A 17,265-nucleotide genomic window follows, 5' to 3' on the forward strand; every position below is an offset into this window, starting at 1 on the left:
CACACATATGCAGTTTGTATTTTAAGTGTATTTTGGAGAAAGTCTTTTAGGCTCAAATACTAGCTGTTTTAGGAGAGTAGACATACATTAAAGTTTACCATTATACGTGAAGCAAAAAATAGGAATTGGCTAAATGAAATTACTTATTGCAGTTTCCCTGTTTCCATATTTCTATGTTAGCAATGGATCTTTAGCATAAAAAATGGTAAATGCACGCAAAGATGATCCCTAGTTAGTTTTTTTACTTGGACCTTCTAATGGAGTCAACCTTCTTATGGTAAAAAGTGTAGTTTTTATTAGATTGGGGTTTCAGCATTTGTCTTCCTGTGATGTTTAGATCCTTGTGACATCTGAACTGCTTCAAACATGCACAGGACACCCCTTAGGGAATGTTTGCTAGTCACTAAAAACATCCAGTTTCTCTCCAGCGTTCTCCTGCTAAAGAATCCTCTTGAACCAAGTGGCCTATCAGACTGTAGCCCCGTTGCAGAGTGCACCATAGACATTTGCACCCTGTGGAAAACGTGCATCGCACAACACCATCTGCTACAGAACTAGCAGTCCGGTGCCAAGAGTGGAGGCCAGCAACCATGTTCTTCGGATGACATGTATGGTTCTCTTATACTCCACAACTTGTCTACTGCATCTGCTTGGCCTATACTTTTGAACAATCTACTACACAATTCTTATTTTTCTTTCAGTGGGGCATCAGTTTTCACAGATATATTTTATGGGCAATGTTGCCCACACTTTTGATCTGTGGTGTTTTCCAGGGCCCTATAGCTCACTAATCTTCTTCAGCAAATATATGGAATTCCTGCTTACCTATGGCACCTAGTAACAACAATGAAGATTGACAGCAACAAGCTGCTCTACCTCCAAGGCTTGTCAATTATCAGTGTCAAAGAAATTGACTTTCGGAAGGTAAATTCCACAAAAATTTAACTTCTTGTTTATGCCTCTGAAATCCATAGTACATCATCTTTTTCATATTTACATATATCAAAATCAAGACGTAGAAAAGCCAATATATATTCCAACTATTACGATAAACACATTACTCGATTCACTTTCAATTAAATTGACTCCGTTCCCGAGCCCAAATAAAATCATCACATACCGTGACATAAACGTTCATTTCCTAATTTATCAACAATTTCCTATTATTCTAAGTGCTCCTCATACCACCTCTTCTCATTCAGTTATCATAATAAATCTTTATTTAGCTTTTAGTATTTTTTCTATTGTATTTTCAGTGTTGAAGTACAAGAGTTGGGCCTACCGACCTAAGAACAGTTCCCAAGTTTAAGACCAGACCCTCAATCATCTCCCAATAACCCCATTCCCATCACTCCTCCATGTGTCCCCCTCAAGTCAAACCTCAAAACAGTCTGTGTCTCAGTAATGGTTTCTGCTGTACTTCTTCTGTATTCACTCTAGGCATTTCTGTTCTCCCGGGGCCCCAGTACAGTTTCTTGGGGCAAGTCAGTCACCTGTAGTCCTGATTTAAATAGGAGATCTCCGGGTTCCACAGCTTCCGGAACTGGTGCCTCAGATACATGGCAGTGCGTGCTATTTTCTCATAGCTGAACAGCAGTCATAGCTATTGTACCCACCTGTCTGCTCTCAAAAACAGATGCATTTTCCGTAATTACATTATTGCTTTTTAGTCTCCAGTAATAAGAGGGAGACTGGAATTTCAGAATTCGATTAGGTTTAGAAACTGGGGGCCAGAGGTACTTAACTGTTCTGAGGTTGAAAACACTCCACTTCAAAAAATCTGAGCATTTGTGAGCACAAAATGGTGTTTCGTATGTATGAATCCCATTTTAGGAGTCGGTAAACTTTTACTGGTTCCTAAAAAGGTAATCCTAATGGCTACCAGTTGAAAATTTGGAAGAGCCATATTGTGGGCGTCTTTTCTTCTAGATTACAAATCAATACCCCATGTAACAAAGGTTTGCAATCAGAATTCCAATTCCAAACTATTGAAAAGTTACAGACTCCCAAGTTGGTTGTTAAGTTATTTGCAAAAGGGAAGAGTCTATATTGCACCCCTTCCCGTTTGTTAATTGGGGGAGTAGGCAGTGTCCCATTAAGAAAATGTGACCGTTTTTTTTTTTTTAAAGAAAAAATAAATACTTTATTTACAAACAGTCACAGATCTGGTGGTCTGACGAACCTTGCACGCCACCATCCATGCAATTGTGACAAATCAGGTGGAGTTGCAAATTGTAGCCTATCTAATGATTAATAACCAGGTAGGTCATATTGTGACTCGGGTCAAATCCTCATTTTGCGAACGGACACTTTAGTACATAGGTCATTTTGCAAAATACGTTTCTAATTGCAAAAAAGACTTGTCTCACTTTACGATCAGAACCTTAGTGCATCTGGCTCTAAATATTTTGCTGAAGTTAGCGATTGTAGTAGTTTCTCAATTGGGGTTAGGTCCCTTGTTGCCCCTGCATTCACACGGAGCTACATGGCCCAGTGCCGCAGTTGATGCTATTGGAAACTTTCGGCCTTATGGAGTTGAAGATTACCTCAGAAGATTTAATCTGAGCACCCTCCACTTCCAGGAACAGTTGTGAAACACACAACCGCTGTCCAGGCGTTGACGTCTGCTGTCTCCAAACCTACAGTGAATTCAGAGTTTTTGAAAATGGGAAGTAAATGACAAGGTATATTTTGTCAATCCCATTTTCATGCACACGTTCTGCCCCACACTCAAGGTAGTTCTGGTGATTGGTGAGTGATATAGGTTCTGACCTCACTGGGTCTTGGGTATCAAGGTGACCTTCCCCAGATGGTGAGTGGCCTTATTTTAGACAAGAACGAAAACCTAGTTTCTCAGTTTTCCCTTGGAATTTCTTCACCAATAACTGGAGCTGAGCAGCCTGATATTAATGCGTAGATGAAGTACCCCCAATACGTCCACTCTTTCTGGTATGGGTAGTTCATTATTTATGGCTAAAACTAAGCCTTTTCCCTCCACATACAAAAGAGTCCTGTAGATGTTTGATTTCTGCTAGCTTTAAGGAAAAATCACAGAGATTGAAATGTAAATAAGATTTGTGGAAGGAGCATCATTTCAATTGCTGGTATTTGACCCACCCCAGATAATGTGTGGTTGGTTACATTATGATGAGAGCTCTGCCTTGACTGCTCTTGGTAAGCCTGCTATGTCCTCTGTAGCACATATTCAGTGGTTGGGAGTTAACCTTTCTCTCAGGTGGTATATTCCAGAGGCGGACCATCCAATTCTGTTAGTCGCACACCTAACAATTTTTCTGGGTCAACTAACATCAGCAAGATGTCATCTGCAAGATTTCATCAGCAAAGAGCATTCGCTTGAAGGTATCCTCTCTTAGTTTTCACCTTGAGATAATGGGATTCTATCTGATAGAATACAGGTGGAGCTCCAGAGCTAAGAGCCAAGGGGACAGCGGGCAGCCCTGCCTGGAGTCTCTTCTAATATTTGCGTCACTGGCAGAAAGTAAGGTGATAAATCAAACCTCTTTCCAGTAAATGTGGTGAACTTGGGTGGAGATAAAAAGTCTTCCAGATAGTTAATATAAAGGCAAAAACAGGGTGAGGCGTACACCACTGTGGAGAGTAGAACCTGTTCTATGTTCGCCACATGGGCCCTTTCCTACTGTGGGAAAGTTACCTGTGTACTGGGAATGAATTGTCTGTAAGACTGTAGTACCAAATTACATTAGCAAGAAGTTATAAACAGTATGGTACCAATTGTACCTTACTGGAAAAGTGAAGCCATACCTCTCTGCTCCATAATGTCACAGCACCATTAATTTGCAAATCATTTTTCTCACAAGGGTAACACTTTACTCCCTATCCTACACAACACGGCTGTGAACTTCTTAAATTAAATAGAATTTTACTTTGACTCACATACCTTCTCTTACCCATCAGCACAATCCCATTGAAAAACTACTGTTTGATACAAGCAAAATAGCTGAGAGTAAGCAGACTGTCTTGCCAGTAAAGTAACAAGTCCAGAAATGCCAACAAACTGACCAGTCTTGAAATGTCTTGAAGGCACAGATGATATATGTTCCTCCGTTTTCTTCAAGTAAACCCACTCGTCCTCAAGTAGTTCAGGAATAAAATCTAAATCCTCCATTTCCTAGAGAAACTTACCACAACAGGCCAAGTATCTCTCTTTTTAATTGGCAGTTTGTTCCCCATAAGTTGTGTGCTGCATTAACTCATCTTTGCACTGCACTTCTCACAATATTTACACCATCTGTTATGTGTTATTCTGTGTACATTCTCCAGTACTCAAACCAGGGGTTTGGAATTTATTAAAATATATACTTGTCCAGGGGACCGGTTGCTTCTCAAATCTACTTGTCCTGTAAAAAGATCTACTTGTCCCTTTGGTGCCATGTAGTTTGGCGACAAATTATGGCAGCAATTTCATTATGTAAGAGCTCTGATAATGGCCTCTCTGATTATGCCAGGGCTACTACCATAGTAGGGCTTGAATACTTGCAGTTTCAATCCATACTGTAGCAATTTCCTTATTTTGCCACCTTTCTGCAGATCTGCATACTGGGGCTGGAGGAAGCAGTAAGCAATAGTCCCAGGGCTGGAATGCCTTTGAGTCTGCAAACCTACTAACCTGCATGTTTTAAAGATTTTCACCAGCTTCTCGCTAATATTTTCCCATAATAAGAAAGGTTGGACATTTACTCCTGACAATGGCAGAATTAGAACTTCTTCCAGGGTTGGGAAGAAAGTGGCTGGAGGGAAAATTAACTTGCAAATGCTCAACAGATTTTCACATGAGCAAATCTACACATGTGTATTTACCCATGCTAAAATACAGTTCACAAATATATTATAGGGGTACGACATATACCATGGGTGCACTTTTGTGACTTTCTTTAAGAATTTGGGGCCACATGTAGGTAGGTTCAGATTTGCGACCCGCAAATTGCGAGTCAGAGCGCTTCGCAATTTGCGAGTCGCAAATCTGAATGTAGGATGGTGTCCCTGACACCATCTGTGATTCGCAAGGCCTTCGTAAATGCCCACCTCATGAATAATCATGAGGTGGGTCGCAATTTGCGACCCCCTTGCGAATGGCGGCTGGAGACGGAAGACCACCATGTCTGTGACTGCTTTTCAATAAAGCAGTTTTTTTTTTTTGTAATGCAGCACGTTTTCCTTAAAGGAAAACGAGATGCATTACAAAAACGAAAAATGAAACGTTTTCATGTAATTTTTTCAGAGCAGGCAGTGGTCCGAAGGACCACTGCCTGCTCTGATTTTTTTTTTTACAGTGACATTCACAATGGGGAAGGGGTCCCATGGGGACCCCTTCTCCTTTGCGAAAGTGTTAGCACCCATTTGAAATGGGTGCAAACTGAGATTGGTTTGCGCCCGCGTTCACGGTCACAAAACAATCCTACATTGCACTGCGAGTCGCAATTAGGAAGGGAACACCCCTTCCTAATTGCGAGTCGCAAACCCGTTTTGCGATTCGGTAACCAGGTTACCGAATCGCAAAACTGGGTTTGTGCATCTCAATGTGCTTTTTGCACGTCGCAAACAGCGAAAGTCGCTGTTTGCGACATGCAAAAAGCTACCTACATGTGGATCTTGGTCCCTAATTAGGTCTGGTGTTAACAAAGACATTTTGTTTTTATTAAACTTCTATTTCTCTCTCTTTCGGCTGGCTTTACTGTGAGTGATCGCATTCTGCTCTTCCACAAGGAGCATATTGGCACACAAAGTAGTTTTGTTCAGTGTCAGGAACTACAGTGGCAATCAGTGACGTAACAAAACTGGAGGGTGCCCCTTTGCAAAGAACATGGAGGAGCCCCCTCTCCAGACTCACTCAGGGCAGGTGCTGTGCTGAAGGGGCCCCCTGGAGGGCAGCTGCGGGGCCTTTATGCCACTGGTGGCAACGTGTGCTTTTAGAGTTCAAAAACTTTTTGGTTTTTTTTTTGCCAGTGTTTGTTACAATGTTGAGGGCCTGGTAGCTCCCACAACAATAAAGTGTTACAAAAGCCATGTCAAAACAAGACACGCATTGATGAAACTAAAAGACTTATAAAAATATGTCAGATCATTTGGCTTTGTCAGTGTTTGTTTATTTTCATGCTTCCCATAATCGTGTTGAAAATGGTTACACTGATTTTCCATTAGAAATATTTTTGGGAAATACTAGCATGCATCAACACATTTTACTAAATGACACTTCATTTGCATCTAATCCGAGAGCATTCTGGGAGCATTATACTTAGCCTCATAGCCTAAACTTTTCAAACATGTATATACACGTTTTTTTTTTTTTTTGTACTGGAACCAACGTCAGTAGTGAAGTGTGACCTTAAAACATTTATTTACAGCACTCACCCTAATAATGAAGGCTTTCAAATAATGAACCATAAATACAAGTTCGAACAGCATTATCTTTTGGAAACACATTACCTCAACTGCAGAGAGTTCCACTCTGTAAACAGGCAGCCAAAGGGTTTGTGGTGCTGCAGAGGGTTGGGCCTACTTGTCCCAAGGACAAAGTAAACATAAAAACTTGTTGCCCTTGACCCCAAACAAGATGTCCCGGGCGTCGGGCGATAGGAATTCCACATCCCTGACTCAAACTGTCTTTGGGAGCACATACATTGCTCCAAGCACAAAGAAAGGCTATTCTAGCCCATTTATGACAAAGATGGACCGCGCATATGTCTTATGTGGTGTTCAAAAAGTCTTTCACTCCAGGCTGCAGGGCTTTTGGGAAGAACAACATGACAATTATTGATGCCAAATTAATACATCAGCTGGGGCACACTTCCTCCTCTGCCCCCATAAAAATCAACTAGTGTTTTGTTTGAAACACATTGCAGTTGCCAAAAATTACACTAGTTTGCTTGTTTTTCATGCTAATTCATGTTCTTTAGGGTGGGCCCTCGTAACTGAAGGTGGGGGTGGTTGTGATGAAAGGTGTAGGGCGTGCTAGCCTGTGCTTCTAACTACATTATTGTATGGATTGCACTTTTTTTTTTTTTTACTTTGAAAGGATATAGAACAAGCTTAGAACAGCTGAGCATCTTGATGACCATGCTTAGTTGTTACTGCAGGTGCATTATTGCTGTGAGGTAAAGGACTTGACATGCTTTTTTAATGAATGAATAATGTTATTCCTATAGGATGAACAGATACTCAGAATTGCCACAGGAATAACAGGTCAAAGAGGGCTTTATTGGCTGAACAGAGGAATTTGCAAAAAGGCAGATCCAGTTTCTATGCTTCTGAGATGAATTTGGATGCGGTTTCAGATTTTGTCTGTGCGTATTAGGAAGGCGATCCACGCTTTGATTTTGTTTTGTAGGGGGGAGGGTTAATATGAGGTGAGCCTTACCGGACTGCAAGTTTCTGCTTATCTTTTATTCAGATAACTGGGGTCAGTGTTATGCAGGGCCCGTTGTGCTAGAGTGAGTGCTTTGAGGGTGACCCTTTTGCTAACTGGGTGCCAGTGCAGTTTGATGAGGAAGGGTGCAGTGGAGGTACCTTTCCGAAGTTTGAAAAGAAGGCGCTTTGCCGTGTTTTGGACCACCTGCAGTCGGTGGATTAGCTATGTGGACTGTCACAAATACAGGGCATTTCCGTAGTGCGGTCTGGAGAGAATAGTGGCTCGAACTACTATTTTATCGTCCTCCCAAGGAAGGAATTTTCTGAGTGCCCTTATGATCCATATACAGTGTTTGGCAACTGAGTCTTGAAAGATAAGTCGGACCAACCTGGACTGGGGTTTGACCCAAACATTAAGATTTCAGTTTTATCCGGGTTCCATAGTAGTTGACTTTCTTTGAGCCAGCCTAAGACTGCTGCCCTCATGAGTGTAAACCAACTGAGTGTCGGCGGCGCATGAGGGTATAGTGATGCCAAAGGACTCTACCAGGGTGGCCAGTGGAGACAGATAAACATTGAATAATGTTGGGCTTAGTGAGGAGCCTTGAGGTACCGCACATTTAAGTGGTTTGGCCTTAGAGAAGTGTGGCGCCATCCAGACCAGTGGTTCTTGCTCTGTGGGGAAAGAGGTCAGCCACTCTAAGGCCATTTGCCTGATACCACAGTTGAACAAGCCTTGTAGAAGGGTGCCATTGGGGTCCGTGTTGAAAGCTGCTGACAGGTCTAACAGAATAAGGGCGGCATTGTGATCTTTATTCAAAGACCTTTTTAGCGACTCGGAAATGTCCAGCAGCGCAGTCTCGGTGCTGTCGCATTAATAAGCCTGATTGAGAGGGGTGTAGAAGGTGATTAGATTCCAGAAATTCTGAGAGTTGTTTGTTTACCACTGATTGCAGAATTTTAGTAGCTGCTGGCAGGAGGGATATGGAACTGAAGTTAGATAGGATCTTACTCTGTGCCGTGGGTTTCTCCAGTAGCAGGATAACCATGGTTTGTTTATGCAAAAGTCTTGGTTCTTCTGATGTGGAGACAGGGCCTAGGACTTATGTAATTTGTCTCAGTATTTGGAGGGGCGGGTCTAATGGGGAGCCAGATTTACATGATAGAAGGAGGCTTTTTACCAGGTGATGAGAACATCAGTGAATTGGTGGGGGTGGTTTCATTGGGCACGGGGAGGGTAAATGTGGACGAGGCTGAGGGAGCACCAAGGTTAGTTTGTATTTTGATACTTTTATTTTCAAATACGTTGCTAAACTCCTGGTCTATCTTTGGGGTATATATGACCGGGGAGTGAGTGTTTTAGCTACCATAAGGCTCGATGCAGTGTTAGACTTCTTTAGGTCTGTATTCAACCTCAGCAATGTTTGCAGTATAGATGTTAGAGTGGGCCCTTTTTATATTGTTGTAGTAGTCTTTAAGGGCCATTTTGTAGGCCTTTTCATCTGTATCCAGATATCTCTCCTCCAAGATCTCTCGTGTTTCTTGCATTTGTTGCTTTGTTCACCCAATTCAGAGGAGAACAAGGGTGCTGTGGGGGTAGATCTCTGCTCTTTAGAAGTGAAGGCTTGTTTAGGGGCAGTGCAGTTTGCAGCGTCTGAAAGCCATTGATTAACAAAGGACGTGTCTCTATTGGCACCGCCTGATAAGTTAGGTATCGAGAGCATTAAGGTCCTTTAAGCCCTGATTTGTTGGCTTTGTTCCATGGCCTTATGAAGGAGCCTGAGGAACTGAGGAATTGGAATGGTTGTATGACGGAACAACACAGTGAAATACATTGCATGACTTTCCATCGCATCTTTTACGTGCATTTTCTCTCTTTTTTATTTTTTAACCACGTTGCCTCTCATGCCATTACCATGCAGTGTTAGCCTATCTAAGGTAAGTATTAGTATGTTAAATTTATTTAGATATATATAATCTTTTATTTTGGGGGACACCCCCTTTTTTATTTTTTTTTATCCTTACAACTCTACGCCTACCCACCCCGAAATCTTAAAAACACCCTTACCAGCCAATACCTCTACCTACACCTAAACCCTAAAAATACCCCTACCACCTAGTACCCTTCCACACCCCTGAACCCTAAAATCATTTTCCAACCAATACCCTTACCATGCCTAAATCCTAAAAACACCTTTACCACCCGATTCCCCTACCCACCCCTAAACCCTAAAATACCTTTACCACTCTATACCTCTATTCATCCCTAAAACTAAAACCTTAGATATATGTATGTGTAGATATGTTGTCTAGTGGCAGTCACCACTAGGTAGTTATAGTTAGGACCTAGTTTCTGTAGAAAAAGTGTTTTTTGTTTTTAATAATTTTGATGCCATTTGAGGAATCTTCACAAAATTTCCCCCAAAACGGACGTCACTTCAGTTGCTTTCTGGAAAGTTTTGGTGTGATCCGTCAAGCTGGGCTGAGAAAAAGGGGGGGGGTCCCCAAAACACGTTTTCCCCATTCATTTTTCCATAGGGATTTTGAACTGCGATAGTGGCGAAACCACGGGACGTGTTGTGTGTATGTATGTATGTATGTGTGTGTGTGTGTGTGTGTGTGTGTGTGTGTGTGTGTGTGTGTGTGTATATATATATATATATATATATATAAATAAAAACACAAAATGCCACTTGCTTTGCCGAACAACTTTAACACGGATGCTTCCGTCATGATTGTGGCCATCATGTAAAATACACAAAGTTCCCAAAAGGAAAGCAGCTTGGAGCAATCACTGGTTTTGCAGTCCATTTATTTAGCAGCAGATAGGTTTCAGCAGATTTGCCTTTATCAGTGCTGCTCCATCAAGTAACATCACATGATGTGCATTTAATTCTGGCCTGCCTTTCTCCCATTGGAGATATGTTGGTGTCAACGTATTTGGTTTTTTAGTGTCGTAATTTTAAAGGCATACCATTCATGAAAATGTAATTATCTTCGATGTTTAAACTTGCGGTCATAAAACAAAAGATCTGCTCCCCTCGTAACCGCACTTGCCTTTTAATCCATGCACACAAAATTTCGCAAAAACGGACATCACTTCAGTTGGTTTCTGGAAAGTTTTGGTGTGATCCGTCAAGCGGTGTCTGAGGAAAAAAAATCCATAGTGATTTTGAACTGCGATAGTGCCGAATCCACTGGACATTGTGTGTGTGTGTATGTATATATATATGTCGACCCCTCCCACTGCCTGGAGACCACCACCTCTCCCTGGGGCTTTGATTATATATGGGGTGGGGCTGCTTGCCCCCCAGGGACCAGCACCTCCCCAGGGCTGTGTAGAAATATTATGCAGGGGGACCACCACTTCCACAGGGCAAATAGTTAAAAAAAAAAAAAAAAAGGGGGGTGGGGGTCTGTTTTTGGACCCCTATCCCCCCCCAGAGACCACACCTCCCTTGGGCTCTGCCAGGTTGGAGGGGGGCCCCTCCCCCCTCCACCCAGAGGAGCCACTGATGGCCTTTGGGACCGCCGCCCTCCAGGGCTGGCTCCTGCTACGTCCCGGGGTGCCCACCCCCAGGACATAGCTGTTTGCTGTGGCTTGGCTGCAGCTGTGACTGCTGCCTCCAAGTCACAGCAAACACTCCGCTTTTTGTCAAAAAGCATAGTTTTCATCTCAGTTCCCTGCATGCTAAACACTAAGTGACGCCAAAAAAGTAGCAGAGCGCCCAATGGGATAGCCCAGGGTTCTGCAAAGTTGGTCCTGGAGAGCTAGGTCCATGCCAGGTTTTTAGCATATCCACATTTTGAAAAATGTAGATTTCTGAAACATCTTTTTTCTAAATGTGGACATGCTAAAAACCTGGCATGGACCCGGCTCTCCAGGGCCGACTTTGCAGAACCCTGGGATAGCCTAACTGATGCCCTACGAGAGGGGGACACTAAATTATTTTGGAAGCTGGTGGCAGATAGGAATGATTCCACCAACTCTGAGAGCGATCCAACATTCCGGCCTGAGAGATGGGTGAATCATTTTGAAGAGTTTTATAGGGAAAGGTCTAGTGACACAGCACTCCTACTAACATCCATGGGCAAGTGTGTTGCCACCAATCTGCTGGATAACAAATCTGCCCCCCTCGGCCCTGATTCGGTTAGTTTTACCTTGGAGGAAACCACCCAGTTCCTCAAAACACTACCGGAATACAGTGTGTTAGAAGCTAAGATTCTCACGGGGGCAGTTGGACGAGGTAGTGTATCCCAAATCTATAAAACACTGATAATTACCACCTCAGGGGAACTGACCCACATTAGAGACCGGTGGAAACAATGGATAGGTCCCAGTGATGACACTGATTGGCGCAATGCCTTGATGGCACCCAGAAGTGCAACTATGTCCTCTTGTTTGCGACTAAATCAGATGTACTACCTTTACGGAGCATACCTTTCACCAGCCAGGTTATACTGAGTAGGGCTCCTTCCAGATCCTGCATGTCCCAGATGTTCAGGAACTTCCGCCGCAATTTATGGTGCAGAGGTTAACTCTGATTGAAAATAAGTTGCTACGTTCTCTGCTACACTTACCCGCTAGTACGCTCTCATTCCACTCAGATTTGACTTGGCTCTTAATCAAATACATTGCGTAATTGCTCTGAAACTGCTTTTATACTGGGTGCGACTTTGGTCTTCTGAGCACTTGAGTCCTTATAGAGCAGCCATGTTAGAGCTACTATCCAATGATAAAATGGTATCAATTCCCTGATTTAAACACATTAAGGATTTGTGCCATTGGATCAAAATGTAGGAGATATGGAGGCGCCCACAGAGTATAACAAAAGGTATGACACTGCGTACAAAGCAACTTTCTGGGAGGCGGTACTAACTCAGATATGGCGAGCCCAGTCAACAGGCAGTAGAACAGAGCACTTTTTACATCATAAGTGCTCACCTAAGTTCGAACATTATATGGACAGCATATACCCAGCCCAGGCTAAAAATCTGTTTATAAAATTTAGGAACTTTGCCGCTGAACTCTGTCACGTCTGGATGGAAAAAGGTAGTTGTGCAATCACTTCCTGCCCTCACTGTCCAACGGAAATAGAGTCCTTGGCCCTTTTTATCTTTTTTTGTGTCCAAGGTACATTAAGCCTAAGAGGAAGTGGATTGTCCTCCTATGCAGGCTCTTTGGCACTCAGAATTGACAGTGAAGGTGAGGCTAAATGTTGAGAGTGATTCCATCTCCGTGAGTGGGTACGCTGTCGCTGGGGATTCGGTTCTCGGTCAGAGCGGCTCTTGCCCGTCGGTCCAAGGTGTTGTGGGGAGCCACACCAAGGCATGTGAAGTGGCAGTGCTTCTGTGAGCCAAGTCCAACCCAGCTCTGGTGTTTCGAAGAAATGATACTTGTTAGCATTGATGATCTGAAGCCTGGCCAGGAATAAGAGACATTATGGTACTCCCATCAATCTGAGTTTCTGTTTAACGTCAGTATAAGAATAACATAGTTGTTAAACTTTTCTTGCAAAGTCCAAAAAGAGAAGGACCCTGGCTTCTCCTCAATGAAGATCCACCTGAGATCGAGCCTCCTGGGGCACAGCATCTCTATAGCGAAAATTGAGAAATTGGGCTATCTCTGGTCTGGGTGGGGAGCCTGGTGGTGGTTTGCGGTTTAGGGCTAGATGTGCACGCTTGATTGCAAACCAGGAAGAGAGGCAGGTGATGGGCATTCAGGTTTTGTCCAGTTTTCAAGGTAGTCAACCGTGGATTGTGGTTAAGTGTTTTCAGGGATGCCAATTATGTGCACATTGTTGCTTCAAGAGCGGTTTTCGGCATCCTCGTCACTGTGGTGCAAATCAGATGTATGTGAACGGAGAGTGGACACCTGGGCTTTGAGGGACTTTATCTCGTCTTCCACAGTAGACAGTCTTATTTTGGCTTCAGCGATTCGAGCTGTAGCGTTTCGAAGATCTTGGTGTAGCAGTTCTACATCCACATGGACCTTGCCTATTTTGGTATCTGCTGACTGTGAAGATTGTATTGCTTGAAGAATTGTAGCCAGTTCACTCGATGGTGGGCCTGCTTTACCTGACCTCGAGTCTCCAGGTGGGCCAGTGTTTGCCCCAGTGGTGTATTGCCCCATGCGTGTCTGAGCAGTGGAAGTCCGGGTGGGAGAGGAAGTACCCGGTTGCAAATTGCTACTAGCCCCTCCGCCCCAAAAAAACATGTTTGTGCAACGATAAATGAAAAACATTATAGCCGCACCATTTTGTAGGTGCATGTGTAACAGTGCATGCACATGCTTTACCACACATGCATGTGGCTACTAAATGATACAGCTGTATCTTTGTGCCTTTTTAAAATACTTTGGCTATACTGCACAGTATCTTCACATTGTTGTATAGTGTAAAGGCATCGGCAAAGCTAAAAAGTCCCAAGGTGAGACGTATTGGCTTTGCCAATGCTTGTTGGTGTTTATTTAGCAGTCCAAACCAGATCAGCAAATAAAAAGAAAAAAACAATCATAAATTATTTTGTTTTAAAAGAAAGCAGTTAGAGGTGCAAAATGGGGGGGTAAATAACACAGAATAGAGATGACAGTCCAGAAGCAATACAGTGGGCCATTGGGGGTTGAAGCAACACAGGGTGTGACTTCTGGGACGGAAGCAACACTGAGGCTGCAGGGGGCAGCAATTGGGTGAGAGCAACATGGAGGAAGAAGAGAATGGCAAACTGGCAAGAAAGAGAGAGCAACGTGAAGCTTGGAGTCGGGTGAAGACAAGAAAACAATGAGCGGTGGGAGCTTTTGTGACAACAGAGAACCACTTGGCGAAAGAGAGCAGCATGGAGAGGGGAAGTGAAGCGTGCTGGGGAGACAGCTGGAAAACACACGCACTCTCAAGGAGTGTTTAAACAAAAAGAAAAAAAGTAGCACCTGAAAAAGAAAGTGATGTAAGGACATAGTAAGGCATCCATGCTTGAGAGGAGGGACAAACACAAGAAGAGAAAGGAAATCTTACACACGCTAACAAAAATGCAGCAAGCAAATATGAGTGACAGAGAAGCTAACCAAAGCAATGAGCAGGCCCTAAGCTAACAATAAGTCTCACAACAGACATTGTATGGGTTGTCTAGTCAGCAAGACCTAAAAATTAGAAGGAACATTGTATAACACATGAACTGTTGATGTGATGCACATCATTCCCTTAACTTACACTATCTAATGTGCTTCCATCCAACGTATCCATTTGAACAACGCACTTGCCATGGTCCTCTGGGGCTAGGTCTGTCCTGTAACAGTATCTGGGAGGATTGTGACATCCAGCAGAGCACTTTGGACTTCTTTTTTGCAATTAATAGTGGTAATACAGGAACAACTGTTGTCTTTGTTTTATCTTCTCCAATATAGGGAAATGAAAACTTGATAGGGAGGCACTGTTTAAAGTAACATTAAAGCTTGCCTCTGACTTTTTGTTCTACAAAACTGCAAGGTACCATTATGTTGGTGACTTCATGCAATTGTGGCAGCTCTAGAACTGTAACATTCAGCAAGTCAAAAATAAGATTGAATTTGCATAAATGCCTTTACGTAGGAAAATTGATCTTTTGTAGTGTAAATCAAAACCACCAATGAAAAGCTTTGGTCAAGATGTTCCTGGATTTATTGTCCTCCCTTCGAAACACCTGTCTCACAAATTCTTTGTCAAGTTTTAAGTAAAAGTAGCACACTGAATTCCTTGTTGAACCTTCTGAACCCAGAAGTTCCCTGCAGTAAGTTCACCTTGTGCTTTAGCCTAAATTTGCCTTTTTGGTGTAGTGACCTCTCGTGTGACGTAGGCTACTGCCAGGTTCCTCCTCTGGCACTATTCTGTCTTCATTTATTTGCCTCTTGATTTGCCTATAAGTGACTCCATTCCCTCCTGTTCACAGGCAGGACAGGGCTGGTGGCTGGCATGGCCCACCTCCATAGAATGTTTATAGACTTTTTTTGCCTATTCTTTAACTGCACAGGCTCTCTTTGCAGCCACTACGTTGCCCTTTCCTGTCACTGCAGATGTCATGTCAACAGCTCTGTTTCCTGTCCTCTAGTTGTCATCTTCTAGGTGGGAGATACAACTCTATTATCTGTGGGAAAGTCCCCTATTCTATGGAATTGGCCATAGTGCAAGGGCATATCTTCCACCTATGAGTGTTAGCTGTTTTCGGCTCACTGAAATACGTTTTTGACCTCTAACTAGAGCTTTAAGTATTCATATGCTTGAGTATGTGTTGCAAACTTTGACACCATTAAACTACAGTATTAGACTGTGGATGTTCTTATGAACTACTCTTTCTCTATAAGATTACGGGGTGGATGTAAAACTAGTATGTTTTATTTTTTGTTTGGAAATTAGTTTTTTTTTTGTAATATAAAATCACTGGTGTTGCACGTGATGGATTTTAGTACTTCATATAACTGGCTTTTTAAGTAACTTATGTAAAGTCCTTTTTTTAATGTGATTTTAGCAGTAGTATGTCAGGGGTTACCTTTTGACAATTTCAATAACAATCCAGCAAAGAGAGATTAAGTAGTCATGATTCTGGATGTCTGTATTGAGGATACCACTTTATTCCCTAAGAGTCAAACCACTGTTCAAACATGTATGACACAGGAAGAGTAATGAATAAAGGTACTGCCTGTACATACTTGGTGATTGTACATGAGGAAAAAGATTTTGCTTTGGCAGACACCATCCATGTCACATTTGAGAAAAGAGGATATGGTCTGCCTGCTTACCAGAGTAAAAAGAACCTACAGTTGGAGAAAAAAAGATGATAATCCAACAGCCAGTGGACCCATTGCACTTCGAACCAATCATTAGTCTGCAGTGATTTTTCATCTCCCCAGATTATGTTGTCATGAAGATTTTGTAAGGCTCACATTCTGACTTCTGTCACCATATTTAAAAACTCTACTAAAAGTCTGAAACGGTCTGGTACAGCAAGACTATCTCACCCAACCTGGTCTCAAACTTGGGGTTAAATACTGGCCATCACTGCCCATTAAGTTATTTCCATTTCTGGGACGGTTTGTTAGCTAATTTAAGTGATGACAAGTTGAGTTAAGTTGCACTTTTAATGAAATCAGTAACTTTGAATATTCCCAATAGAAATCACATTGTCAACAGAAGTCCGGCTCCCCTTGCAACAGCTATATACAGATAAGACTAATGAGCATTCTCACTTAAATGCATTATGAGATATCTCTCACTGCGTGAAAAACAAAGGCAGTGGAAGGAATTTTGGGAAGCATAGTACTCTTAGCAGGGTACATGTGCGGAGTCAGTACGTTGGGTCAGTGTGCTAAGTGCTTGCTGATGATACCTGGGTGTATGGAACACTCACAGGGTCAAATGCCAGTGTGTCCACTCAGCTGTTGAATAGTAAGATCTCATTGTGTCTACAGCACTACAAGGCCTCTTCTTTGTGCCACACCAAACAAGCAGTTAATGCTATAATGTAGCATCAACATTCTCACTTAAAACAGCAGTCCATAAAATGGAATATTATGGTTGGAAAGGTGACAGGAAGGTGACATCAAATGATGATCCAAGTTGTTGTCTATGGTTTTCTCTGTGCACCACCTTCTATTAAGTTTAATGTTCCTTTTTGTTTTGTATTTTCACATGAAATAGAAAGTATTTTAGTTCAAACAGAACTAAATTGGTGACATTGGTTAATTGTGAGGTGTCCCTGAATAAGTTTATCAACATCTTGACATGAGGTCTTGACATGAACTTAATCCCAGATTATAGTAACTTGTCAAGGGGGTTGTGGGATGAATATTTGGTAGACCAATCAATCAACATAAAGAACATAACTGAATCACTAGCCTTGTAGGCAGATGCC

The 17,265-nt window shown here is 42.5% G+C and overlaps 1 protein-coding gene across 2 annotated transcripts in view; it reads left to right on the forward strand.

The window, feature by feature from the left end:
• UPRT (uracil phosphoribosyltransferase homolog) overlaps positions 1-17,265 on the forward strand; it is a 98,160-nt gene that overhangs the window by 33,436 nt on the left and 47,459 nt on the right. The gene's annotated exons all lie outside the window — the stretch shown is intronic.

Source organism: Pleurodeles waltl, chromosome 2_1 (assembly GCF_031143425.1).
Source record: "Pleurodeles waltl isolate 20211129_DDA chromosome 2_1, aPleWal1.hap1.20221129, whole genome shotgun sequence".
NCBI classification, from domain to species: Eukaryota; Metazoa; Chordata; class Amphibia; order Caudata; family Salamandridae; genus Pleurodeles; species Pleurodeles waltl.